Below are 14,398 nucleotides of genomic sequence, written 5' to 3'. Positions count from 1 at the left end.
GGCCTTCCAGCCTCTCCAGGGCCATGGCGTCAATACTGTGAGTATCTCCTCTTCACAGAGAGAAGGCCGAGACTCTAATGCCTGAGTAACTCACTTAGGGCCACATAGTAACAGGCTGGCCAGGAGCTAAGTCCACGTGGCTTGATTCCAGGGCTTCTGAGCTTAGCACTGTGCTCCTTCCAAACATCTGAGGCTCTATTTAATACCAAAGAACTGCACATTTCAGAATGGCTAAGGTGGTAAAGTTGATGTTGTGTGTATTTTAACTCAATTTTTCTTTCTTTCTTTCTTTCTTCTTTTTCTTCTTTTTTTTGGCTGCACCACGGCATGTGGGATCTTAGTTCCCCAACCAGGGATTGAACCCATGCCCCCTGCATTGGAAGCGTGGAGTCTTAACCACTGGACCGCCAGGGAAGTCCCTTAGCTCAATTATTTAAAAGAAAAAAAGAAAAAATCTGAGACTGAGGAGGACATTGGGCCAGACCCAGGGACTCAAACAGATAAAAAAAAAGTCCTGCCCTCACAGAGGTTAAATTTTAAGGAAGACAGAAAAGCAAAATAACAAAGTGGGAAGGAGGCTAGGAAGTGTCAGGGTCAGGGAAGTTGTTGCAGTTTTGGAGAAGGAGGCTGGGCGGGGACTTCTCTAAGAAGATGAGTTTTCATGTGAAAGACTGACAGGAAGCAGATGTGTAACAACTGCCTGTCTGCTGCTTCCTTCAAGAACTCGAGAAAGAAGACAACCTAGACCAAGGAAAGCGATTCAGGTGCCATCTGCTATCCTTGAAGTATTCCAGGAGGGGGAAAGAAAACACAAAACGTGAAGTTGATTCTTTTCCTTCCCAACATTCCCTTTCGTTTCTTCTCATTTTGCCCTAGATCGTTTCTCACTTCTCCAATCTCCCGCAAGACTCACCTCTATTCTGCCTTGTCTGTCCTTCCTTTCTTTATCCCAGCGCCATCCAGAGTGGCCAAGAAATGAGGTGGCAGAGGAGGGGGTGAGCAGGCGGGCAGGGGAACTAGCATGCTTCCTTCTGTTACATGGAGCCTTGCAGAATGTGAAGGGGTGGCAAGAGCAGGAGGCAGGCAACCCTGGAGGTGACACATTTGGAGATTCAGGAAACATCTGCAGGGCCAGATGGCCCAGATCCCCTAAGAGTGAGAGGATTAAACACGCAGAACCTAGGGAAGAAGCAAAGGCACATGTTGGTTGGTTTTAGTTTGGTTTTTGTATGCCTCTTTTGTTATAACAGCTTAATTGAGGTAGAATTCACATACTGTATACTTAAAGTGGACAATTCTGTGAATTTTAACCTAATCACAGAGTTGTGCAACCATCACCATAATTTTAGAACATTTGATCACTCCCCAAATAAACATCCTATCTATCGGGAGTCACTTCTTGTCCGCCCCCTTCCCAATCTCCCCCCTGCCCTTTTACTCCCACCCCTCCCGCCTCCCACCCCCTCCACTCTAGGCAACCACTAATGTACTTTCTGTCTCTGTAGATTTGCCTAGGCTGGACATTCTGTATAAATGGCCCACTTTGGTTTTGGTTTTAGTTGGCTTTTCTTTTTCCCCCCCTTTTTTTTGGAAGGTGGGTGGGTGACCACTGAAGAGTCTTACAAAGGTGGGTTTGGAACATTAGAAGTTGAGAAGCTCTTCCAAGGAGACAAAGGTGACAGGAAAAGCAGAAGAGGGAAATAACTTGCTTCTGTTTTATTTTTTATTGCTCTATTTCTTCTTTGTTAGTCACCCCAAATGTCAGGAGGAGAGGAATCCTAAGTAAATGAAAGTGGGAAGTGCTCCAGATTACATTGTCTGCTTTTATTTCTGTGAACAATTTTTTTAACCTGTTTTAACACAGTTACGCCTTCTCTTTGCCAGCACTGTAAAGTGTAAAGGGACCAATCATGGAGTCAATTCAGGAAACCTGGTTCTTCCCATTAGCAGCCTGACTCAGCTCTTCTCAAAGCTTTTTCTACTGGGCTTCCCTGGTGGCGCAGTGGTTGGGAGTCCGCCTGCCGACGCAGGGCACGCGGGTTCGTGCCCCGGTCCGGGAAGATCCGACATATCGCGGAGCGGCTGGGCCCGTGAGCCATGGCCGCTGAGCCTGCGCGTCCGGAGCCTGTGCTCCGCAACGGGAGAGGCCGCAACAGTGAAAGGCCCGCATACCGCAAAAAAAAAAAAAAAAAAAAAGTTTTTTCTTCTGTAAAATGGGGGAGTTAAAGATTATTCCACCTCCTCTCCAGCATCATCTCCTGAGCGGCAGGCAGTCAGCCTTTTCCGTATCTGTTGACAGTCCGTATTTCATTTTTAGGTGCCACCCTAGACTCTTTCTCCGTTCCTGGAACTGCTGGCTACAGAAAGTAAGGAGGATGAGAAGATAGCGTCGTAAATTGCTTACAATTTATATAACAGGTCAAATATTTATGAAGAACTTTTATACATGTTACCTGGGTTGTTTCATAGCTAGGAAGGAATAACTAGAAGGGACCTTGGGGAACATCTAGTCCAGTCCCTTCATGCCAGGATGAGGAAACAGGCCCAGAAATAGGATATAACTTGTCTAAGGCCAAACAGCAAATGAGTGCCATAGCGGGGCACTATTCATTTACACTTGAGGAAGCCAGAGCCCAGAGACTTCCATGAAGAATAGGGCCTGTCAGTCGGGGAAGGCTCCTTGGAGGTCATCTAGAATCCTAAACCTCTCTTAACAGCGGTTTAGAAGAGGTGTCGGCCCCGGCCAGGTTTCTCGGAATTTACTGGACCTGGATCCAGACCTACGGTCTCGCACTGTAGCATGAATGAATGTGATCTTAGGGGTCCCTGTCGGCAGAGGCACCTCTACTTGCGTCGGGCCGGGGCGATTACTCGGGGCGGGGCTCAGGTGTCCTGGCTTTTGAGGTCCCCTTCCCAGGGAGGAGCCTTCAGTATATCCTCGTAACCCGGCCCGGAGCAGCGGACCGCTTGGGGCGCGGCGCGAGTCTGGGTTGGGGGCGTGGCCCGCAAGCTGCGAACCAATACCAAGCCAGATCGTGAATAAGGGGGTGTACTCGCTCCGCCCATTTTCCCCTCAGCTTTCGGAAAGCCGGGCGGTGACCTAGGCAACCGCCCTAGAGTAAAACCCCTCCTTGCCAAAATTGCTTCGTCCTGTCCCTCTTGGCACAACCAATCGGAAAGTGAAGTCATTTACCGGGGCAAGGGAAAAAAAAGAACGGCGATTTTTGATTGGTTGGTTGATGAGTCGGGTACAATCACTGGCGTGACCCTGGGGCTGGGGAGTGGGACCTCGCCCAGGTTGGAAACCGTGAGCCTGGGACATACACTTTCGAGAAGCTGAGCAGAGAAAGAGCTTTGGTGAACTGAAAATTCCGTGTTTCCAATTCGAAGTAGCTGCTCTCCTAGGTGTGGGCGAAGGTAGTGGGAGACCAAAATCCACCCGATATTGTTAGTTATACTTCTCGGTGGTAGTAGTATTGCGAGGAATACAAGCATTTAATGTTTAAATTGAACATTTATTGAGCGCCTGCTGGGTGCCAGACACTGGTCTAGGTGCTTGGGCTCAGTGAGCAAACCTGATTATTGCCTTGGAGGTTGTATTCTAACGAGGGGAGATCATACCTTACGTAGTGTGTTAGAAGATGAGACAAGGCTGTGGGGAAAAAAAAAAGTAGAGCAAGGGGGGGGGGACTTCCCTGGCGGTCTAGTGGTTAATAAGACTCCGCGCTGCCAACACAGAGGGTGCGGGTTTGATCCTTGGTTGGGGAACTAAGATCCCACGTGCTGCCTGGCCAAAAAAAAAAAAAAAAAAAAAAGTGAAAAGACAGCCTACAGAATGGGAGAAAATGTTTGGAACTCATATATCTGAAGGGACTTGGAGTCATAATAAATAATGAACTCTTACAATTTAACAATAAAAAGATAACACCCCCCCCCAAAAAAAAAATAAAAAAGTAGAGCAAGGTAAGATGGAGCAGGTTGCATCATTAACGAGGTGGCCAGGTTGGACACCAGTGTAAAAGTGAGATCTGAACAAAGAACTGAAGGAGGCAAGACGGTTTGCCAGTGGGCTATCTGGGAGAGTATCCAAGGCAAGAAGGAACATCTGACTGGTATTAGTGAAAAACGGCGAGGAGAAAACTGGCTGGAGCGTGTGAGTGAAGGGAGAGTGGTGGGAAACGGTTGAGGGGACAGGGAGTACAGATCTTACAGGGTCTTGTATGCTTGGCTTTTGCTTTGAAATAGGGAGCCATTGCAGGGTTTCTGGCAGAAGAGTGACATTATGTGACATATTTAAAATAACCCTTCTGGCTGCTGTGTTGGTAATGAATCAAAGATGCAAGGATGGAAGCAAGGAAGTCTGCTAAAAGGTAATTGCAATAATGCATGTTAGGGAATTCCCTGGTGGTCCAGTGGTTAGGACCCCACACTCCTTGGGCTGCCAAGGGCCCAGGTTCATCCCTGGTCGGGGGAAATAAGATCCTGCGAGCTGAGCGGCATGGCCAAAAATAAAATAAGGGACTTCCCTGGTTGTCCAGTGGTTAAGACTCCGTGCTCCCAATGCAGGGGGCTAGGTTCCATCCCTGGTCAGGGAACTAGATCCTGCATGCCGCAACTAAAGATCCTGCGTGCCGCAACTAAGACCCTGTGCAGCCAAATAAATAGATAGACATTAAAATAAAATAAAAGCAGCTTGGTTAAAAAAAAAAAAAAGCATGCTAGTGTATAAGAGATGAGGGTAGTTTGGACCAGGGTGGTGGTGGTGTAAGTGGTGAAAAGTGGTCAGATTCTGGATATATTTTGAAGGTAGAGCCCAAAAGGTTTCCCCCAAAATTGGAAATGGGATATGAGATAAAGACAGGAATTAAGAATCACTCTAAGGATTGTGGCCTGAACAACGGAAGGAATCGCCATCAATTGACATAGAAAAGGCGGGGGGTGGACCAGACTTGGGGTCTTGGGAAAATCAATATTTACAGGTGGAGTTTTTCAATCAGAGAAACACAGGGGTGACCAGAGCACATAACAGGGTTCAGTTAACTTAGCTGAGAGTCAAGAAAGCTTCCTCTCACCTATGTAAGCTACCCCAGTGATCCTCTAATTAATGATGAGGTCATATCAGAATCACTTGGGAAATCTTTTCCATCTAAACCACAGAGGCAATCTTCATTCCCCCAAATCTTGATTATGGTGAGGGGCGGGGGAAGGAGTGGTGCGAGCAGTGGTGTGTGCAGTCAGTCCAGCAAGGAAGACTGAGGCTGATAAAACAGAGGGAGGGAAGGGTATCTACTCTCTAGTAAAGGGCTCATCTTGTGGAACAACTATTTCCTTCCCCCAAGTTGAAATTTAGCCATCAGGTGACAGGACCAGAGAGAAGCATCCCGTCCAGCCTCTAGAATTTTATTATTTTATTTGCAAAAAGTATATAACAATGACGTTAATGGGAGACTTCTGGTTAAATATGGTGGTCTGTAAGCACTTTATCTCTGACTTTTCTTAAAACTCCTTTAAAATGAAAGTAAAGACCTTTTCAACAGGTTGAAGTACACAAGACAAAGAGAACTAGAGAGGAAATGAAAGAAGATAAGAGATAAATAATATTTTTTGAAGCTTGAAAGCATAGAACGCTTTCTGGTAAATATGGCAGGCTATTCAGAGCAATCTATTCACTGAAAACAAAAAAAATATGGAATAATAATAATAAATTTTCTTAAAAGTACTGAAGGACAAAGAAGGAATTATCAGACTAAAATTTAGCTGAACGTGTGAACCCACAGAGGAACTTGAACACAAACTGCTTTTACCCTGAAAGCATTTGCCAAACTAGATGAACTTTAGCATGCTTCACAGAACAGAAATTCAAGCCCTGCGTCTGCCCAGTGCTTACGGAGAGACACCCCCTGCCGAGATCGAACAGGATTAAACCAGGAGCTGGGAGAAGAAACTACTTCTGAGAAGTTGTGATGACAAGCCAGCCCTGGGGTGGATATGTAGCTCCAAATCACCTCACTTGTGTGGTCAAAAGCAAAAACATTAAGCTATAAATTTAAATTGGCTGTCGATTGCCTGTGTTTGGGCACTGGCAGAAGCAAATACAAATTCCCCCAAATAAGTTTTCAAGGAGAATATGCGGATAGAAATATCCAGGGATACAGAGAAATAACCAGAAGAAGAAACCAACCAGCAAACATTTCCTATATTGGAATTATCACACCCAAGTTATAAAATACCTCTGATTATTATGTTTAAAGAAATAAAACATAGACTTAAAATATCTGCCAGGGAGCAGGAAATAATAACGCCACCAAATGACCAAGCAGACTTGAAAAGAATCAAATAGAACTTAAAAAAATTAAAAGTACAAGAACTGACATTAAAAACTCTTAACCACTTCCCTGGTGGCACAGTGGTTAAGAATCTGCCTGCCAGTTCAGGGGACATGGGTTCGAGCCCTGGTCCGGAAAGATCCCACAGGCTGCAGAGCAACTAAGCCCGTGCGCCACAACTACTGAGCCTGCGCTCTGGAGCCCGCGAGCCACAACTACTGAGCCCTTGTGCCACAACTACTGAAGCCCATGCACCTAGAGCCCGTGTGCCGCAACTACTGAACCCATGTGCCGCAACTACTGAAGCCCGTGCCTAGAGCCCATGCTCCGCAACAAGAGAAGCCACGATAGTGAGAAGCCCACACACTGCAATGAAGAGTGGCCCCCACTAGCTGCAACTAGAGAAAGCCCATGCACAGCGATGAAGACCCAACGCAGCCAAAAATAAATAAGTAAATAAATACCCTGTTTTAAAAAAACGTTAATATATAATGTCCTTATTTGTCTCTTATTACCTTTTTTTTGATTTAAAGTCTATGTTTTCTGATAATAATACAGCCAATCCAGCGCTGTTTTGGTTACTACTTGCATGGAATATCTTTTTTTCCATTCTTTTACTTTCATCTAAAGTGAGTCCTTATTTCTAAAGGACTCTTTGTGTTCTTATATCTAAAGTGAGTCTCTTGTAGAGAGCATATAGATGGATCCTTAGGGGTTTTTTTTTGTTTTTGTTTAATCCAAGCTACTGATCTGTATTTATTTATAAATTTATTTATTTATCTTTGGCTGCGTTGGGTCTTCGTTGCTGAGTGCGGGCTTTCTCTAGTTGCCGTGAGCGGGGGCTACTCTTGATTGCGGTGCGCCGGCTTCTCATTGCGGTGGCTTCTCTTGTTGTGGAGCATGGGCTCTTGGCGCGTGGGCTTCAGTAGTTGCGGCACGTGGGCTCAGTAGTTGTGGCTCACGGGCTCTAGAGCACAAGGCTCAGTAGTTGTGGTGTACGGGCTTCGTTGCTTCGCGGCATGTGGGATCTTCCCGGACCAGGGCTCGAATCTGTGTCCCCTGCATTGGTAGGCAGATTCCACTGCGCCACCAGGGAAGTCCTGATCTGTGTTTTAATAGAAGGGTTTACATTTAGTGTGATTGCTGGTAAAGAATTTACTTCTGTTATTTAGCTATTTGTTTTATGTGTGTCATATATTTTTTGTTCCTTGATTCTTCCAGAGTCAGACTGGAACTTACACCATCAGCTCTCCTGGGTCTGGACTCCTCAGCCTCTATAACTGCACAAGCCAATTCCATATAATAAATCTCTTTATATATATCTCTATCCTACTGGTTCAGTTTCTCTGGAGAACCCTGCCTAACACCTCATTTTAACCCTTTTGAAGTGCACAATTCATTAGCATGAAATATATTCACAATCTTTTGCAACCATCACCACTATCCATTTTGAAACTTCTTTTTTATCACCCCAAACAGAAATTCTGTCCTCATTAAACAACAACTCCCTATGCCCCTTCCCACTATCCCCTGGTAACCTTTATTCTACTTTTTACCTCTATGAATTTGCCTATTCTAGGTACTTCATATAAATGGAATCATAACAAATATTTGTCCTTTTGTGTCTCACTAGCTTCATTAGCCTAATGTTTTCAAGGTTCTTTCATGTTGTAGCATGTATCAGAATTTCCTTCCTTTTTAAGGCTGAATAATATTCCATTGTATGTATATACAACATTTTGTTTATTCATTCATCTGTTGATGGACATTTGAGTTGTTTTCACCTTTTGGTTTGTGACTAGTGCTGCTGTGAACATGGGTATACAAGTAAGCCATGCCTTTTTAACTTCATTCTTCATCAAAAGAACTGTGTGGTGGGCATCTAGTTTTTTGGTTTTGTTTTTTGTCCAGCACCCCTCCTTCCTTCTGGTCACAGCCCCTCTTTCACTAGGAATAGAAGAGATTCATGGGGACTAGGTGACTCCTTATCCCCAATTGTGGCCGTTTGGTACCATGCTGGACAAACCAGGGGCAGAGCTGAGGAAAGTGAGGTGGAGATACTCTTTGCAGCCTCATTTCCAGCTATTTGGAAATACAACTCTCAGGGAATAAAGCAGACATGAGTAAAAGCATAAGTAAAGTTGGAGAAAGGGGAATTTCCTGGTCCAGTGGTTAGGGCTCCACACTTTCACTGCTAAGGGCACGGGTTCAATCCCTTAGTCAGGGATTCAATCTTAGTCAGGGAACTAAGATCCCGCAGGCCACATGGCACAGCCAAAAAGAAAAAATATGTTGGGTAGAGAATGTCCTGATTCCAGATGCTTCTATGGCCCAGGTGTACTCATCTCCTCCTTGTGATCACTTAAGATATCCCAGCATCCTTCTAACCACTCCCCCTTTTGTCTAAGCTAGTACCTTTGGGGTTTCTGTCCCTTGCAACCAAAGGGACAAAAACTGACTACTATGTTCTCTCCACATCCAAATTCCTCCTGTTAGGAGGGAGTGAAGCAGTTTATCTTAGGTCAGATTCTCCTGGAAGCTTAACCTGGGCCAAGTACAAGTGATAGGGGCTTCCCTGATGACGCAGTGGTTGAGAATCTGCTTGCCAGTGCAGGGAACATGGGTTCGATCCCTGGTCTGGGACGATCCCCCATGCAGCGGAGCAACTAGGCCCGTGCACCACAACTACTGAGCCTGTGCTCTAGAGCCTGAGAGCCACAGCTACTGAGCCCACGTGCCACAAGTACTGAGCCCACGTGCCACAAGTACTGAAGCCCACGTGCCTAGAGCCCATGCTGCGCAACAAGAGAAGCCACCACAATGAGAAACCTGCGCACCGCAGCAAAGAGTAGCCCCCGCTCGATGCAACTAAAGAAAGCCCGCGTGCAGCAACGAAGACCCAACGCAGCCAACATAAATAAATAAAGTACAAGTGATGTATTAAGGAAGTGTTCCCAGGAAAAACCAGTAAGGGAGTGAGGTAGGCAGGTTAGCAAGTGTGTTAGCAGCTCTGGGATATAAATAACACCTTAGAGTTTGTCCTACTTCAGGCCAAGCAGCTGGGCTTTTGTACTTCACACCAGTCTTTGGCTATAAGCCCCCTTGGGGGAGGGAGGGCATGGGGAAAGTGGGTCCAGCATTGAGGGCAAGCATCTGAAGGTGGCAGGTGGAAGCTATTGACAGGAATCCTACAGCGTTCCGGCTCACAGCACTGGTGGAAGGGATGTGAGGCTCTGAGGGCTGGACAGTAGTGTTCAATACAACATCCAGGGAACGCTGGGTCCTCCCCCTCTTCTCCCGTCCTACCTGCCCTCCCCACCCCCACATCAGTGGCAGCAGGCCACTGACACTCACCCAGTGATCCCACCATCAAAGCCAAAGTGTGTCACTGCATTTGCATGCTGGGAAGTTGTCAGCTTTTTTTTTTCTTCCTGTTTTCCACAATGCCTCCTGGCTGCATGGCGCCGCTTGCAGGATCTTAGTTTCCCCCACCAGGGATTGAATACTCGCCCCTTGGCAGTGAAAGCATGGAGTCATAACCACTGGACCGCCAGGGAATTCCCCACAATGTCTTCTAAAGTTCTGCATGAAGAAGCATTCTGTTTACCAAATGTTTACTGGATGGAGAAAAAGAAAGAGGTTCCTAGAGACCTTTTCTCTACAACAGAGGCCTCGAATGCCAGGAATGGTCAGCCAGGCAACATAACAGTGATTGTAGCAGTGAATTCTGGCTTTATTGAGCACTTACCTTGTGCCAAGCAGCATTCTAAATGCTTTCTATTCATCATCTCATTTAATCCAACAACTATACAAGGGACAAGGGAAATACCTTCTTTTTTTAAAAAAAAATTGCAGGGCCAAGCAAAGAGAAGAGACAGCTTGTGCTTAAAAAACCCAAACTTGGAAATACCATTACTAGCCCCATTTTGCAGATAAGGAATCTAAGCTGAGAGATGGTGGAGCTGGGGTGTGAATCCAGGCTGTCTTGAGTCCAGAATGCGAGCCCTTGACCTCACTCTCTAAAGGTATACTTGCACAACATTGTAACTCAACTGTACTTCAATAAAAAGTAAAATCAAATTAAAAAAAATAAAAGGTATACTTCACAGTGAAGGGGTTTAATTCTTATGTGTTAAATAACAACAAAGATCCATGCAATCAAATATTTCATAATACAAGAAGAAACATGAGAAACACTTTTATTGGAAATATCCTAACACGTTTTCCAAACAAATAATCAAAAAATAAATAAGGACATAAAAGATAGGAACATATAAATTTTTTGACCCTGAAAACAGTGTACCTTCATTTCAAGTTTCATGGACAGTGATAAAATTCAATAAATATTAAGCTACAGAGAATATTTTGGTAAATTTTGAAAAGTGGGAATTCTAGAAGTCAGTCTCGGATCAAAATGCAGTAGAACTAACAATAACATAAAACACACCACTCAGAAATTGAAAAACATAAATAACATCTCAAAGTACCCTTAGGACAAGAAGTAAATCAAGGATAAAAAGCAACCTATTTAGAAAATAATAATATTTTTTAAAAAAGGATACAGTCAGAGCTATCTGCAGAGGCATAATTAATAGCATTAAATACTTTTAGTGTCAAAAAGAGAAAAATAAAACAACTGAATTAAGCATGCAAGTTGAGATTTTGGAAAAGAGTATAAAACACTCCCCCACCCCCAAAATGGGAAAGGAAATATTTGAAATAGAAAACAGAAAAAATGAATATGCCCAGAAGCCTGAGTAGGAGAGATGTGCCTTCTGACCTGTGGACAGAGAAGTATGTTGCTGTGCTCCACGTGAACTTGGTCCTCTGACGTGTGTCCTCAGACCTCCCCCGCTTCTCGCTGTCCCACTCTGCCTGATACACTCATCTGCTCCCGAGGCCTCAGCTCCCTTCAGCCCCTTTCTCTGTGTCAGCACGCTTCTTGTACGCGCTGTGCCTCTACGGCAGCATCTACCCCTGCCCTACAATAAATTCTCTCCACTTGTGGCTCCCTTTCTAGCAGACGTGGCGTCTTCAGCACAGGAACCATGTCCTCCTCATCGTCGTCGTAGCCTCGGGCCTGGGATGTGGTGGGTCTTGCTGAATGGAAGAATGAGCGGGTGGGCTCAAGCACTGATTCCTGAGTTGCATTTGGTCCCAAGTTGCTTCTGTCCCCAGTGCCCAGCCCCAAGCCCCAAGCCAATGTCACGAGGCCTGGTATGAACTATTCCAACAGTCAGAGAACTAACAATGGAGGATCTGCCTAACAGGATATTTATGCAACCAATAACGACTGTGTTGACAATGTCAATAAAATATGAGGACGCAGGACTTTGATTTTTTTTAATTTCCTCTTTTCCACAGAATAATCCTCTACCCTCAAGGCCTGATTCAAATGCCACCTTCTCAGGGGACCTTTCCTGATTTCTCCAACTAGAAGCAACCTTGCCTTTCCTGGGCTTCCAGAGCATCTGCCCCTCCCTCTGGCCTCTTAAAATGTCCGCTTTTGGTTGTTTGTGTCTCCATCCAAACAGATGCCGACACCCTTTGGGCAGAACTGCAGGTCCCCTGCACAGCACCACCCCTGCTAAGGAGAGGATGCACGGAGATGTTCTTCCAGACGCGACCCACCTCCCCCTGCATGTGTGGGTGTGGGGAGGGGACGACATTACAGGTTTAAATGGGCAGTTGCCCAGGGGGCAGAGACCACGCTAAACTCAAAGCAGGCCGGGTCAGAGGATCACGGTCCCTAAACAGACTCTCACAAACCTCAGAGACCATCCCCTGCACACCTACACGCTGCCTGGCTCAAAAGGTTCAAACCCCCCGCCCCCCCCCAAAATAGCCTCCAGCCAAAATGAGGCAAGGAGATGGGGGTTTGCTGTCACATTACCTGGGACTGATAAGTGCAGCTGGGGCAGATGTTCGGTTCATCTTTTTGGTGCCCAGATGGGCAAGGAGAGGGCATTTAGGTGCAGGTGGCCATCTGAGCAAGTTCCGGTGGCAACAGAGACACCGATTTACTTCAGAAAGAACCGCAGCATCAGCTACCGCCACGGCCTTCCAGATCAGCCCGCCTGGCTCTCAGAGCGACCTTTCCAAAACTCAAATCATCCCCTGTCGCTCACTCCCCTACTCAGAACCCCTCAATGCTTTCCCAGAGCCTCCAGGATTTGGCCTGACACTCCAGGCTCCAAGGGATCTGACCCCACAGACCCGTCCGTTGCCATCTCCTGCTGCGCACCTCCAGACCGCTGAACAGTGAACTCCCTCAGGACTCCCCTGCCCGATCCCTCTCTCTCCTCTACACTTCCCTCTCACAGCATTTCATCCAGGACCATGGATTCAGAAATCATCCATCTGTGGCAGTCCTAAATTTTCTTCTGGTTTGGACTTCTCTCATCAGCTGCAGAACAATATATCCAATTGTCTACTTGACTCCTTCGCTCAGATGTCAAAGACATCTCAAACTCAACTGTCTAAAATACCCATCCCACCCGACCCCCTCACTCTGCTTGTCTTTCCCACGTCAGTAAACGACTCCACCATCCCTGCAGCCACTTCGGTCACTCCTGACTTCTCCCTCTCTGACCTCTCACACATTCACCCCCCATCTGCACCCGCTAAGTCCTGCTGATTCTACCACCAAAGTTCCTCCAACGTCCATCCATTCTCTCCATCCAATATGTCACCGCCCCAGCCTAAGCCACGTTTCCCTCCTGAACTACACAAGAGCTTCCCATCAGGTCTCCCTATGTCTGTGCCCCTACGACACACTGTCACACAATAAAAGGTGGTCATATGTGCAAACAGAATCATGCTACTCCACTGAAGTGGGGATAAAAACCGGGCTTCTAGTTTTAAGGGGCTCCCACTGCCCAAATCTGGAGCAATTTGAGCACCAAAATAAGTAAGGTTAATAACTATAAAACTATTGGAAAATAATATAAATCTCAAAGTCCCTACTACTAATAAATATTAAATAAGTAGGCAGAAGAATGTCAAGTGGAGGGAGTCCTGGAGTTGAAGTCATCATTTTGTAACCATCGTAATAAAGACTGATCTGATTCAGGCAAGAATCATGAAGAGATAGTCAATCTCACCTATTTAATAATCTATGGAATAGGGTAGCTGCATGGTTGTAATGTATCTCCCTGACGGCTTATCAGTTATGAGGGAAAAATTTTAACTAGAGATTGGAGAAATCAGACAAAATCACTAAGGAGTAGACAGACATTGTGTGCCTCTTGCTGTCACACTGAGAAGGATACGACAACATTTATGCAGTCTTCCGGCCGGGAATTCTTAACCCATATATGATAATGAAGAAACAGTAGACAAAGCTCAAATGAGGAACATTCTATTAAAGGGGAAGACGGCATTTTTCTACCATGTCAATGTCATAAAAGACAAAGGCTAACTATTCCAGATTAAAGGAGACTAAAGAGAAATGACAACTTAATGCAATACATCGTTTCTAGCCTGGATTCTGGACTAGAGGGGAAAATACTACATCAAGGATATTATTGAGACAATTCACAAAGTGAATGGTAAATTAGGTACCATATTGCATCAATGTTAAATTTAGTGAAGTGGATAACTGTACTGCACTGGGGCAGGAAATTCTAAGAATTTAAGGGTAAGAGAACAAGATGTATGCAACTTATTCTCAAATAGTTCAGAATAAAAGTCACATGTATATACTACATATAGAGGGAGAACAAGTAATTTTTAACAGATGAGTTTGGAGTAGAGGGCATACGGATGCCCTTCGTACTTTTCTGTAACTTCAAAATTATTTCCAAATAAAAAGTTAAACCAAAAAATCCAGGCTCCTTACCATGGCCCACAAGGCACCTGCCACCATCCCCAGCCAACCAGGCCAGTCTTGTCTTGCCCACATGCCCCAGCATACTCAGAGCCATAGACACGAGTTGCCTTTCAGTTTTCCCAACACACCGCATTCTTGTCCACCTCTGGGTCTTTGTGTGTGTACCTACGGTTGCTTCTATGTGGAATCCTCTTCCCTCAACTCAGTTCTCAGGAATATAGTAATTGTCACTTTCTCCAAA

This window comes from Leucopleurus acutus (assembly GCF_964270905.1).
Source record: "Leucopleurus acutus genome assembly, chromosome: 16".
In the NCBI taxonomy this organism is placed as follows: domain Eukaryota; kingdom Metazoa; phylum Chordata; class Mammalia; order Artiodactyla; family Delphinidae; genus Leucopleurus; species Leucopleurus acutus.
Note: the sequence above shows the minus strand (reverse complement) of the source record.